General features: G+C 47.1%; 1 protein-coding gene across 14 annotated transcripts in view; it reads right to left on the reverse strand.

The window, feature by feature from the left end:
- LPP (LIM domain containing preferred translocation partner in lipoma) overlaps nucleotides 1-13,302 on the reverse strand; it is a 371,586-nt gene that overhangs the window by 257,848 nt on the left and 100,436 nt on the right. The window lies entirely within an intron of this gene.

Genomic DNA, 13,302 nt, shown 5'->3' on the forward strand with positions numbered 1-13,302 from the left:
ATCTCAGGGTAGGATAGGGCCCCTACAAGAGGCCAGAGAACTATCAGGGAGGAGAGGGATGAGTTTCACACTTGCTTTGCCCTATCCTGTATATGGATTGCTTTATTGAGTACTGATGACTTCACCACAGCAAATGGCCTTGCTATGTGGGCAATCATCTCTGCTTCACCACAGAAACCGAGCACAGCATGTGTACACACTGCAGACACAAATGTCATGCCCACACCTGTGCAAGGGTCCTGTCCATTCCCAAAAGCTTCTGTCCCATTCCTCAGTCACATCTTTGTTCTCTATGCACTGTCCCTCTGTTACAAAGATGACCTCAGTTCTAGGGGTAACTACTTAGGACTCTCATTAACATACACACCTTAAATGTGGTTATACTGACATTTGGGCTATCTGAAGATTGAAAACTCCAAGTTTCAGAAGGGAAGCAAAAGCAGAATTCTATGCCTGAAAGGCACCCTGGACACAGTCATTAACACTCCTCCCTCAGGGCCCTAAAGCTGAACAGTTACAAGAGCAGAAAAGTATGTGCAGCTTTCCTTTGGGGGGGGTGTGCATACAATTAAGAGGTATTAAAAAGTTAGGAGGTATTAGGCAGTAAATATTTTCAGTAAGAGAAAAGCTGAGGTAAGAAGGACAGCTGAGTCCTTGCAAGGCAGCAGGGACACTCAGCTACAAAGCACCTCAGGTCCTCTGAGAGCTTTTTCTTGCTGCTTTTTTTTCCTTGGCAAGTTCTGAGCCAGCAGAGTGTAATTTCCACGCCTGTTAATGACAGCCCTATCCAAATACTCTGCGTACGGACCATACACCAGAACTTCACTCTTTTGTACATCTTAAGAAGCAGCAACAAAGCAAAGCACTGTGAAAGAGATTTTTCATAAGGGCAAAGCAAATTTATGTGCCCAATTCCCAGGCTGGTTGCCTAACCTTCAGTGCAAGCTTTCAATAACTTTCTCTGAGCAGTGGAACACTCTAAGTAAAACGAAATTCCCTCCCATTGCGTTCCACCTGCTCTGCAGACCTGGTGGGGCTGCTGCTCCTGCTGGGGCAGGACTGATGAAAAGGCAGAATGTGGCATTGGGGAACAGAGCTCTCCTGCCATCCCTTTTGACCATGCAGGAAATCATTCCAGGCATCACTCTCTATTTGCAGCCTACCTTCCCTGACACCTCCTTTCAGAGGCTGAAAGTGCTCTGTGAACACTATTCCCGCTGAAGGGCATCCAGAACGCCAAGTACGGATGCACAGACTTCAGTGGAGGGTTAAATCTGAGCGAGAACAGAGCTACCTCAGCTGGCAAAAGCTTGTGATGGATAGCAGCGAACTGCTCAGAAGAAAATTAAGGAAGCATTCTGAATGCTCTCTTAAAAAGGAACAAATAGGTCCAACACTCAACAGAAGGGGATTTTTTTGCGTCTCTGAATGATAGCGCTTTGCTTTTCTGGCCTGCGGCTGCTTGGGAAACTCAAAGCTATTTCTCTGAAGAATTCACTTGGACATGCTTTATGGCTTTGATCAGTTAACTATTTTTTAATGCTAATCCACCCTAGTGATATTCATCCTCTTTTTCCCCGCCCTGTGCACAGAAGCACAGACACAGACAAATGCTTTACAAAGCCAAACATTAGCCAGATGAACAACCAGGAACAATGATGCCCAGAGCCCCTAACCCAATACCAACTTCATTCTTGTTTGTTCTTTTCTCTTCTAGAGGCTCAAGATTCTTTGGCCCAGGATGACCTGCTAATGGAAATTCAGGAATCACAGGATGTTAGGTGTTGGAAGGCACCCAAGGAGATCATCCAGTCCAACCCCCCTGCCAGAGCAGGACAGTACTACCTAACACAGATCACACAGGAACACATCCAGACAGGCCTTGAAAGTCTCCAGAGAAGGAGACTCCACAACCTCTCTGGGGAGCCTGTGCCAGTGCTCCGTGACCCTTACAGGAAAGAAGTTCCCCCTTGTGTTGAGGCAGAACCTCTTTTGCTGCAACTTACACCCACTGCTCCTTGTCCTATCCCAGGGAGCAGTGAGCAGAGCCTGTCCCCTGGCTCCTGGCAGCCTTCAGATACTTATAAACATTAATCAAACCCCCTCTAAGTCTTCTTTTCTCCAGACTAAGCAGCCCCAGGTCCCTCAGCCTCTCCTCACAAGCCATGCCCTCCTGTCCCCTCATCATCCTCATAGCTCTCTGCTGGACCCTCTCCAGCAGATTTCTGTCCCTCTTCAAGTGAGGAGCCCAAAGCTGAACACAGTATTCAAGATGAGGTCTCACCAGGGCAGAGTAGAGGGGGAGGAGAACCTCCCTTGATCTGCTGGGCACACTCTTCCTAATACACCCCAGGATCCCATTGGCCTTCTTGGCCACAAGGGCACATTGCTATGCCATGGTTAACTTGTTAGCCACTAGGACCCCCAGGTGCCTCTCCACCGAGCTGCTCTCCAGCAGATCACCTCCCAGCCTGTACTGGTGCAGTTTATTATTCCTCCCTAGGTGCAGAACTCTGCACTTGTCCTTGTTGAACCTCATCTGGTTCCTCTGTACCCAGCTCTCAGTCTGTCCAGGTCTCTCTGGATGGCTGCACAGCCTTCAGCTGGATCAGCCAAGCCTCCTAGTTTGGTGTCATCAGCAAACTTGCTGAGCAGACTCTGTGCCTCCATCAATGTCATTGGTGAAGATGTTGAACAGGACTGGATCAAGTAACACTCATGCAGTCACCTGGCCATAGCTATTCTCACTCAGTACAGAATTTCAGTATTTCCCCCTAGATGTTGTAATAAAGCACACAGCTGAAAGGCCTTATCTGAAACTTAACACAAGCCCTGTCCTCCACATGAACAAAGAGTGATTGGCCATTGGAATGGGCTGCCCAAGGAGGTGGTGGAGTCACCATCCCTGCAGGTGTTTAAAAGGAGACTGGATGAGGTGCTTAGTTCCTTGGTTTAGTTAATTAGGAGGTGTTAGGTGGTAGGCTGGACTTGATGATCTCAAAGGTCTTTTCCAACCTGGTTAATTCTGTGAAATAAAAGGTGGAGAAATTGCAATTTGCTTACATTTATGCAGCAAAGACTAAAACTGAGCCAAGAACAGGACTGAAGCTAACAGATACCCATCCAACCATCATCTCACTAGAACTGCTCTAACCTCCTCCACAATCCAGGCTTACAAACTGAGCACCATGCTAAGCAAAACTCATTTTCTTGTCTCCCTGTTCAGGGCACTGAAGGCTAGCTGTGTACCAGGAACATACCAGGTATTTAAGTGAATACTTCATTATCTGTCACATTATAACTGCACCACTCTAAACAGTCTATGCCATACAGCAGCCACTACACCAAAAACAAACAAGGGAGAGTCTCTGCTCTGCAGTACCTTTGGTATGCAGGCTGCTACCTAAACTTTGCTTGCTGTCTCTGGGTAACAGATACAGGCAGTATTTCCTCTGGCAGAGAATTACACAGGCTGATTACCCTCTGAGGAAAACTGAAGTAATCCTGGAAGCAATTTTCTGTCTCAATTGTTCCCAGAGCACAGGAACAATTTTCTAGCCCTCTTCCTATTTTCTCCTTAATGCCATCCAGGCTCACTGGGCAAAATTCATCACAACAAGATTCAGGGTTTGGGTGTCCCACCAATACCCAGAGAAAACTTTACTCATGGGTAGCCCTACAGACTTCAACCAGTGTCAACCTTGAACTTGACCACAACGTTTTTAGAGGACAGAAAGAAGGGAATGAGATAAGCGATAAGCAAAGTACCTGGGGAATGTTCAATCCTAGGTAGGACCAGGTTTACCTTGCCAGCATAACACAGAGGGAAAAGGGTTTCTGATGTATACTTTTAATCTAGCTTTCAAATTTGAGTACCAGATTTCAGAAGGAAAGCAGGACAGAGCAGCTGTACCTGAGAATTGTGCATCACAGGTGGAGCTCTTAAGACAAGAGATCATTTTCTCGGATTAACAACTTCATCACCATGGAAAGAAAGAATAGAGATTTTTTTTACCCTTTTTTATTGGGGGTGGGGGAGAGGGAAACTCCAAAACATCACCTTTAAGAGAAAAATCTAAATGCTGGTGGCTGTCTACTAGAGCCTGAAAGTATTGCTGTGCAAAGCCACTCTCCCAGCGCTGACATCATTGGTAGGTGTGGGAGGCTGATTCCTAGTTTCTGAAGTACCCACTTCACCCACCTAGGGTGTGAAGTAGACTACACACCCCAGGAGGCACCATTGTCCCAGGGCACTGGGGACTGCCAGGCTGCACAGAGTGAGGAAATGTGGTTTGGCTACAAGACTGACCCACAAAGAGGGGGAAAGAACAGGATACTGCACACCAATATGCAACTCCTTGGTGTATGCTGCAGCAATGACTTCAAATACCTTTTTTCCAGCATTCTGACAACAAACTCTTCTCACTCATGTACACACCCACACTCAGAATTATTCAACCAGAACCTTATTTTCCACCCAAAAGAGTTCTGATAGAAAAGGTTCTATTTGCCCTAATCAACAGGGCGTAAGCATCAGTCAAAATCTGCCCAGAAAGCCAAACAGAGCCTGGGCTGCATCAGGAGAAGTGTGGCCAGAAGGTTGAGGGAGGTGATTCTCCCCTTCTACTCTGCTCTGCTGAGACCACACCTGGAGTACTGCATCCAGTTCTTGAGCCCCCATTACAAGAGGGATGTGGATGTGCTGGAGTGTGTCCAGAGAAGGGCCACGAGGACGATCAGAAGGCTGCAGCAGCTCTGCTATGAGACTGAAAGAGTTGGGGCTGTGCAGGCTCGAGAAGAGGAGGCTCTGAGGTGACCTTCTTGTGGCCTTCCAGTATCTGAAGGGGGACTACAAAAAAGCTGGGGAAGCACTTTTTAGGCTGTCAGGGAGTGACAGGACTAGGGGGAATGGAGCAAAGCTGGAGGTGGGTAGGTTCACACTGGACATGAGGAGGAAGTTGTTGAGCATGAGAGTGGTGAGAGCCTGGAATGGGTTGCCCAGAGAGGTGGTTGAGGCTCCATTCCTGGAGATGTTTAAGGCCAGGCTGGATGAGGCTGTGGGCAGCCTGCTCTAGGGTAGGATGTCCCTGTGCATGGCAGGGGGGGTTGGAACTACATGATCCTTGTGGTCCCTTCCAACCCTGACTGATTCTATGATCTTTTTTTTCAGACTGACACTATCAGTACCAAAGAGGAAGAATAAGCTCTTTAGGTAATTTGCCTCCTACTGACCTTTCAAGTTGTGTTATTACCTTTTGGGGTTTTTTTTAAGTAAAGGTAACATTTAAAATGCTGCTACTGGGAGAGAGGAAGGGAAGGAGGCTGTGTGCCTGCTTGCAGAGTCACCACGGCCAGTCTTAGTATCGCTTAATTCTCAAAGGAGGAGTGTGGTAGTAAATAACCTTTTCCTTCTACACAAGCATTTTTTAATTTCATGCCCTGATAATCATACATCTGTTGGAGCTCTTTTTCCATCCACCCCAGTAACAATAACACAAGAAAAATCATCACACTAACAATGAATGTGGTTTCTCTGCAGTGAAAATTAAATAATGACCTGGTTTCCTCTGTAGCATGAGGGAGGGCAGGAAGCTCAGTGAAGGTGACAAATGTACAGTTTAAGAAGTGATGACTTCACACTGACCCTCCTGGTAGACTTTGCTGCTACCATCCCCTCTTCTCTGGGCACATTTGTGTAAGACACTGGCTTTATTGAGTGACTTCCTTGAGATTCCCTGCTGTTCCACATCACCAGCTGCAAAGCCTCTCATGCCACCACTGCCACAATCATTGGGCACCTCCTTTACCACTCTGTTTTTTCCCCAATCTCATCTACCAGTAAAGTATTACTGTGAGAGATGCAACAGCACTGCCTCCACCTTCCCAAACCTCATTCTATCCATGAGACCCAGTGGAACTCAGTGCACCAGCTTCAGATGTGTGTGTTCACTTTGTGCTGCCCACACAGGAGAGCTAAAGTGCTAATCAAAAGGGGAGTTTCATACATGATTATGCCCCTAGAAAGTTATCTCTTCAATAACATCAGTGAAAGAGTTGAGGTTGTTTAATAGCAATACCCAGCTGAAATGCCAAGTTAATCAGGCCACAAGAAACACCCACAACCAAAAAGATCATCAGATGTGACCTCAGGAAGAAAGTCTTTCCAATGAGACACTGGCAAAGGGTGCCCAGAGTTATGGATGACCTATCATTGGAAATGCTTAAGAGCAGATTAGATGAGGCTTTAAGCAGTCTGACTCGGTGCAAGATGACAAGGGGGTTGGGCCAGATACCCTTAAAGCTCCCTTCCAATCCAACACTGTATAGGGTTTTATGATTCCAGGATTTACTGTCTTGCATTGCCCACACTCCACTCTTCCAGACTGCTGATACACAGCTTTTGCCTCTCGCAGACTCCTCCTGTTCCCATAGCTCTGCTGGGCCAGCTCCAAATCATAAATATTGCACACCTAAGACCCATGCAACAGTAACTCTGCAAGTTCCAATAAGCACTGGGAATCCATCTGAAGCCTCAGGCAACGTGGCACAGAGACATTACAGACAGAGGTGCCTAACTCTGCTGTACCTGAGACTCCTCTCTGGCCTTTAAAGCAGAGTTATCTGCAGGAGCTCTCCCTCATCTTCATCAGGAAGTGCAGTTGTCTGAGCAATGGGCTTCAAGAGGACTCCTCAGTTAACAAATACCAATTAACTGCTCCCATTTTGCAGAGAAGCAAACAAAAGAACAACAGGAAAAAAAGAAAAACTAAAGAGAAAAAAGGCAGTATCTTGGTCTAAATTCACAGAAAGGAGTTCAGAGCACAGACACACTCCTTGAGCTGGATCCAGAGTAACCAAAGCCACTGAGAAGGAGACTTTGGCATCCCCAGCACCCTGCCTCTTCCTCCTCTAGGAGCAGCACCAACCCTGCCCTGCACAACAACCCCTTCAGCTCAACATGGATGCACAGGCAGCCTTGAGATCTTTATTTGCATCTGAGTCGATGCAATCTCAAGCACAAATCCATGCTGGGCAGTGACTGGCTGAGGAGAGCCCTGAGGAGAGGGGCTTCAGCGTGCAAGGGGACAAGAAGCTCAACAGGAGCCAGCGGTGTGCATGCACTTGCAGCCTGGAGGGCCAAGCAGAGCCTGAGCAGGTCTAGGTTGGATGTTAGGAGGAAGTTGTTGGCAGAGAGAAAGTGATCAGCATTGGAATGGGCTGCCCAGGGAGGTGGTGGAGTCACCACCCCTGGAAATCACAGAATCAAGCAAGTTGGAAGAGACCTCCAACATCATCCAGGCCAACCTAGCACCCAGCCCTGGCCAATCAACTAGAACATGGCACTAAGTGCCTCAGCCAGGCTTTGCTTGAACATCTCCAGGGACAGCAACTCCACCACCTCCCCGGGCAGCCCATTCCGGTGTCCAATGACTCTCTCAGTGAAGAACTTTCTCCTCACCTCCAGCCTAAATTTCCCCTGGCGTAGCTTGAGGCTGTGTCCTCTCATTCTGGTGCTGGCCACCTGAGAGAAGAGAGCAACCTCCTCCTGGCCACAACCACCCTTCAGGTAGTAGACAGCAATAAGGTCACCCCTGAGCCTCCTCTTCTCCAGGCTAAACAATCCCAGCTCCCTCAGCCTCTCCTCGTTGAGATCCATTCCATCTGTCAACACACAAAAACATTCAGCTCCGGATTCTTCCGACCTCTAATCAAAGTGCATTCAGTCACACAACCCTACCAGAATTAACAGTGCACAGGGAGGGGGGGCAGGAGTAAAAAAAGACTTTGTTGAGCAGAAGCACTCTGAGCCACATTTGATGTAATAGTCATATGATTAACAAACTGTCATATCAAAGTTTTCTGCAAAGTAGGAACACTCTGACAGTTCATATTTTAAAAGCTGACATTTTGATTCATTACTGTAAATAGCACCCTGCATTAAATATTGTGACAAGGCACACTGCCTATTTTTTGAGCTCTCTAACATTTAGGAAGTAGTGGATTTTTTCAATTTCTAGGGTTTTTTTTAAAGCATGTATAATATCAAAAGCAGTTAAAGCAGAACTCCAAGAAAGCTTCTAGAGGAGGAGAATCATTATTTCTGAAATAACCTACTTCTCTGCCGTCATCTCGAGCGCTGCTGGGAACTTGGGCCCACAAGGATCTTAATGTACTGTTTGCATAATAAAATAGGGAATTGTCTCGTGGAACAAAAGAGCTATAAGGAAAGTGGCTACATTAAATAATGTAAAATTACTCACTAGCAGACCATCTTGAAGTTGGCATAAAAGGAAGAACGCTAAAAGGTGCTGAGTTACCACTCAGAATATCTGAGATATTGCAGGTTCATAGGATCGTAGAATCAACCAGGTTGGAAGAGACTTCCATGATCATCCTGTCCAACCTAGCACTCAGCCCTAGACAATCAACCAGACCATGGCACTAAGTGCCTCATCCAGGCTTTGCTTGAACACCTCCCTGGGCAGCCCATTCCAATGCCAATCACTCTCTCTGCCAACAACTTCCTCCTAATATCCAGCCTAGACTTCCCCTGGCACAGCTTGAGACTGTGTCCCCTTGTTCTGTTGCCGCCTGCCTGGGAGAAGAGACCAACCCCCATCTGGCTACAGCCTCCCTTCAGGTAGTTGTAGACAGCAATGGCCTGCCCTGAGCCTCCTCCTCTGCAGGATGCACACCCCCAGCTCCCTCAGCCTCTCCTCTTAGGGTTTGTTCATAACCAAGACAAACAATGTGGCATCCAAATGGACATCTTAGCCCCTCAGTCTTCAGCCACACTTTCTACCCTCTCCTTTGTCTCAATGCTCATGTCTATAAAGAGTAAAAGTGACTAAATGGGCAGCAGTGATGGTTGGGGATGTACAGAGAGCAGAAGCATCTCTTCCAGCAATGGTATGTGCTCAGACAGGGGGAATCTGCTCATGAAACCACCTCCAAGTTCAGTTATTGTCCACTTTCCTGGACTGTTACATGCCTCTCAACAGCTCTGCTTTGAGTACTTGGACTGTGAACTCTTACAGAGAGAACCCATCTGTCCCTGTGCAAGGAGGCCTTAGTTGGTGCCCCAGGACCTAACAAAACCCAAATGTGGTTAGAGAGCTGCTGCTAACCCTTGCAACCCAGCACAGCCATACTCATTGCAGACAGAGGCAGGGCAGGCAGCAGTCTCTCACTGCCAAGGCGAGCAGGAAGAGCTGCCTTGGTGAAGCTATCAAGGATGTCTCCTTGCACAGAAGTCTACAGCAGAGAACTCAGATGAGAGGATGCTGTCAGCTGCCAGAACTGATACAAGAACGAAGACCACTCAATATCCCTACCAATCCCATCAAGTTCTACCCAGCTCATGCATCCCCCTCCCTGGATCACCAGTATCAAGACAAACAGGACTGGACCCAGAAGCGACACTGGAAATGTTTTTGCACTTCCTCAAAAGCATCCTGCATGGAAAAACTAAAAATAATCACTCCAGCTAACAGAGAAACACCTGACAGCAGCAGAGGAGTGCCAGAGGCTGCCTAGCCTGTCTGCAAGACACTCAGGAGTTATTAGGACTGCAGTCAAGTAGTTTAGAAAGAAAAATGGTTACCATTACCATCACTTGCAAGTGGAGCTCTGCGCTTAGCTGAGTGAATGGATCTGCTGCCACAAACACATGCCCAGGGTCTTGTCCAGGACACGCTGAGGCAGCCATGCACACCCAAGATGGATCACAAGGTCTGGATCCAGCACAGCCTGCATTTCTCCAAGAGCTACTGCACGCCACTCACATGCTGGAAATCTTGTGGATGTGAGTGCATGCCAGCAAGTGTGGCAGTAGCAGTGGTCTAAGCCAGACACCAGCAGCATACTGGCACCACTATAATTTGTCCATTCACCAACATGTTTTCCTAAAAACGCCCATATGCTTTTCCTGCAGCTCCCATATGCTTTTGCAAAGAGAAACAAAAAACATTTTGTTAGTTGTGAGCAATTGATCACCACATATTTCACAGAAGTCAAAGAGAAAAACAACAACAAAAAGAAGCAGTCAGCTGCTTCCTCCCTCCCTTTCCTCACTGTTCACAGAGAGAACTGTGAAGAGCAGGGGGAAAAAAAAAACCTTGAGCCCACAGCAAAATACACATAGAGCTCATTTTTTGCACTGCAAGATATTCTAGGAATTACTGGAGGAATCTTCATTAAAAACAAACTGCCAAAGCTCTGGCAGGCAGTGGCATACCAGAGAGTAATTCAGTCTTGGATGTTCACCTTCAGGTTCAGCGCTAGCTTGGGTCATCACCACGGGTAGCACAGCCCACAGGAATTCGAGGTCCCAGAGAAACATGTGAAATGTCTCTAAGAGTGGGGGGGGGGGCTGTGAAAAAGAAGCTGATTCATGGGACAGCTCATTTGATGCCAAATCTGTCTATACCAGCAGGTATAAAGCTCCCTGTGATGGGCCTCCGAAGGAGGTGTTGCCTTGCTAATGCAAACCCCAAAGCGGTAAGCAGGCGAGAGGAGCAGGCAGGCTGCTGGGTTCAACTGGGAGCAGGCTCGTGGGTGTACAAATATGTGTGTGTCAAGGCTGGAGCATGGGGGAACTGTAGCTGTTTAGTTAGAGGCTCATTAAGAAACGTGGCAGAGCCAGGGCCAGGCGTTCAAAGAGGAGCAGTGGGAAACATGTCTCTGGAGAAAGATTAATGCGTGTGCTTCTTCACACAAACAAAATGAAAGAGAGGCTCATGCTATAGACAAATCAATTAACTTCTGAAAAGCCAAGGGCACTGCACGCAGAGAAGAGGAGCTCTGTTACAGGGACCCAGGTAGTGCATAGTCTTTCTGCCCTGGTGTGATGGTTTGGGTGTTCCCCGCCCCCCCCCCCCCCCCACTTTAGAAATCACCCAAACTAGACTCAGCTGGCTCTGGAAATATGAATGAAGCTTATATTTACAGCTAGCACAATATACAAGCAGATATTTACAGTAGCTACAGTTATAGACAGAAATATGCAAGGTAAAAGGTAATACAGAAACACAACTCCCCTCCCAGAAACCTGAGTCCCCAGGCAAGGATGATCACTGCATCTGGCTGTGGCTCTCGAGCCATGGTGCCCGCAACTGCTGATAAGCTTTGGTTTAATGAGCCCTTCACCCCCTTCACCTTCCCCCTGCCCCCCTCAACCTTAGCCCAGTCCCAAGGAAGAATAGAGGTTTGGCCAGAGGTTTAGGAAGCAAAGTGGATTAGCCCAAAATGGAGGGTGAGGTTAGAGAGATGCAGCCCAGCCAGCAGCCCAAGCAAGAGTGGTGCCGAGAGTGTGTCGTTATCTAATGTTTTTATTTCTTGCTCCTATACCTCTCAGCAAGCCTGTGAGTGAAGCAGACATCACCATTGTTTTCTTTCCACAGCCTGTAATCTAGTTCTTCTCACCCAAACATTCTAGCCTGCTTCAAACTAGCACACCTGGAAAAGAAATTCCAGCTACTGCTGCATGAACTTCTTGTGTTAGCCCTGCCTTGGCACGTTCGCTGTTAGAGGAACGCAGCTGCCAGCGTCCCAGAACAGACCTACACACTGCTATAACCTTATGCATGACAGGCTTGGGATCACCTTTGTGAAGGCTATGGCAAAATACATCAGGGTAGTTGCCAAAAGACTACTGCAGTGCTTCACTTGGCTGTTTTGGCCTTAAAGATCACTCTCAGCATAGGACGCTCAGAACAGTGTGCACCTTTCTACCAGAACCAAGACCTTTCCCTGACACAGTCCCACATCCTACAGTTCTCCCACAAAATTGACTAGGAATGCTCCTTGCAAAGTTGGCATTTTCTTACAACGAGCTAATCTTGCACAAAGCCTAATGAGAGGCCAGATGCAATGGGTCAGGAGCCCAATTCCTCACAGAAACAAAGCTGAGAACCCAGTCAGGAGAAGAGAAATGAACCTCTTGCTGCGCACAGAGTAAAAACCAATGTGACAGAGACAGCTCGCTTTCACAAGACACATTTGGTGATACATTTCTGTCCTGAGAAGAGTTGTAAGCACCTGAACGATTCACTCACAAATATATTGCTTAAGCTTTGAATAAAAAGCAAAACTAATGCTGTGTCATTTAGTTAACAGCTTATAAGAACAGGCTTCTTAGTAGATTTTGTATTTACAGCAACCCATTGGGACAGCTTATTAGATTTATCCAGGAAAGCTGCCACAGAAAGACTGAAGCTAACAGAAGAGCTGCCATTAATCTTCCATAACCCTGCAACTGGGAAGAGCAGGCCTTGAACCAAATTCTACTCTCTTGCTATTAATCTCCTGTCCTTTACTTATTAATCCCTTGTCTGTCTTTGTCTTTCAACATTTATTAATGTCCCCAACTGTTTGCAGTAAACAGGATGCTGAAATCTCATCTCCAGCTAGCTGTAATTTACACAGGGTAAAAAAAATAAAGAGAGACTAAAGGAAGAAGGGAAGGATGTGTGTTGTGCATCAAAAGGGCAGAATGAAAGTGCATTTGTGTTCAGTGACACAACAGGGTGAAGAAGCACTCCTGGTTTTGGTATGGCATACAGGTGTCCTAGGATTCTCAACTCAGGTAATATCAAGGCAGATGAAGTAGCTCCACGAGTCAAACCCATGAGAGGGTAGCAAAAGAAGAAAACCTAGCACACACCCTCACACATCACAGTGGGTTGCTCTGAACCCACACTGGCTAATAACACTGCCCCTGTGCCTGTGCTGCCTGCAGCTTTCTGGTGCTGCCACCAGTCTGGGGAAACCATCACCACCACATCCTCATTAGCCATGTGTCCTCCTGGAGAACTTCAGAGCTGCTGAGCAGCCACGGATCAACTACCAACTATCCCCATTCATTCACTCTCTGCTTCCCAACGAGCCTGCTTGCTGCTTTCTTCCCTCGGTGGCCAGGATTTCATAGCACCTCTAGCAGCTTTCTGCCTCCTGGGATGGCAAAAGAGAGAGGACAGACCTACTGCAGTCTTACCCTTACTGCAATCAAATCTTCATATTGTGGGATGGTCACAGAGCACAACTCACATCCTGCACATAATCCAGCAAGAGGACTCCTAACAAGAGTTCAGGGCAGTTTCTCAGGGTGATCCTTAATTCACAGCAAAGTATCTCCAGGGAACTTGATGGAACTTACAATTCTGAAGAAAAACTTACTTGTCCTCTCACATAAATTTCTATTTGAGTTATTCTTCATAGGTTTAGATAGTTTCCTGGTTTTGTCCACTGAAGAACATTTAAAGCTAGTCACAGTCAGCTTTCCATCAGCAGCTGGAAGCTTAT

This window comes from Pogoniulus pusillus, chromosome 26 (assembly GCF_015220805.1).
Source record: "Pogoniulus pusillus isolate bPogPus1 chromosome 26, bPogPus1.pri, whole genome shotgun sequence".
NCBI lineage: Eukaryota > Metazoa > Chordata > Aves > Piciformes > Lybiidae > Pogoniulus > Pogoniulus pusillus.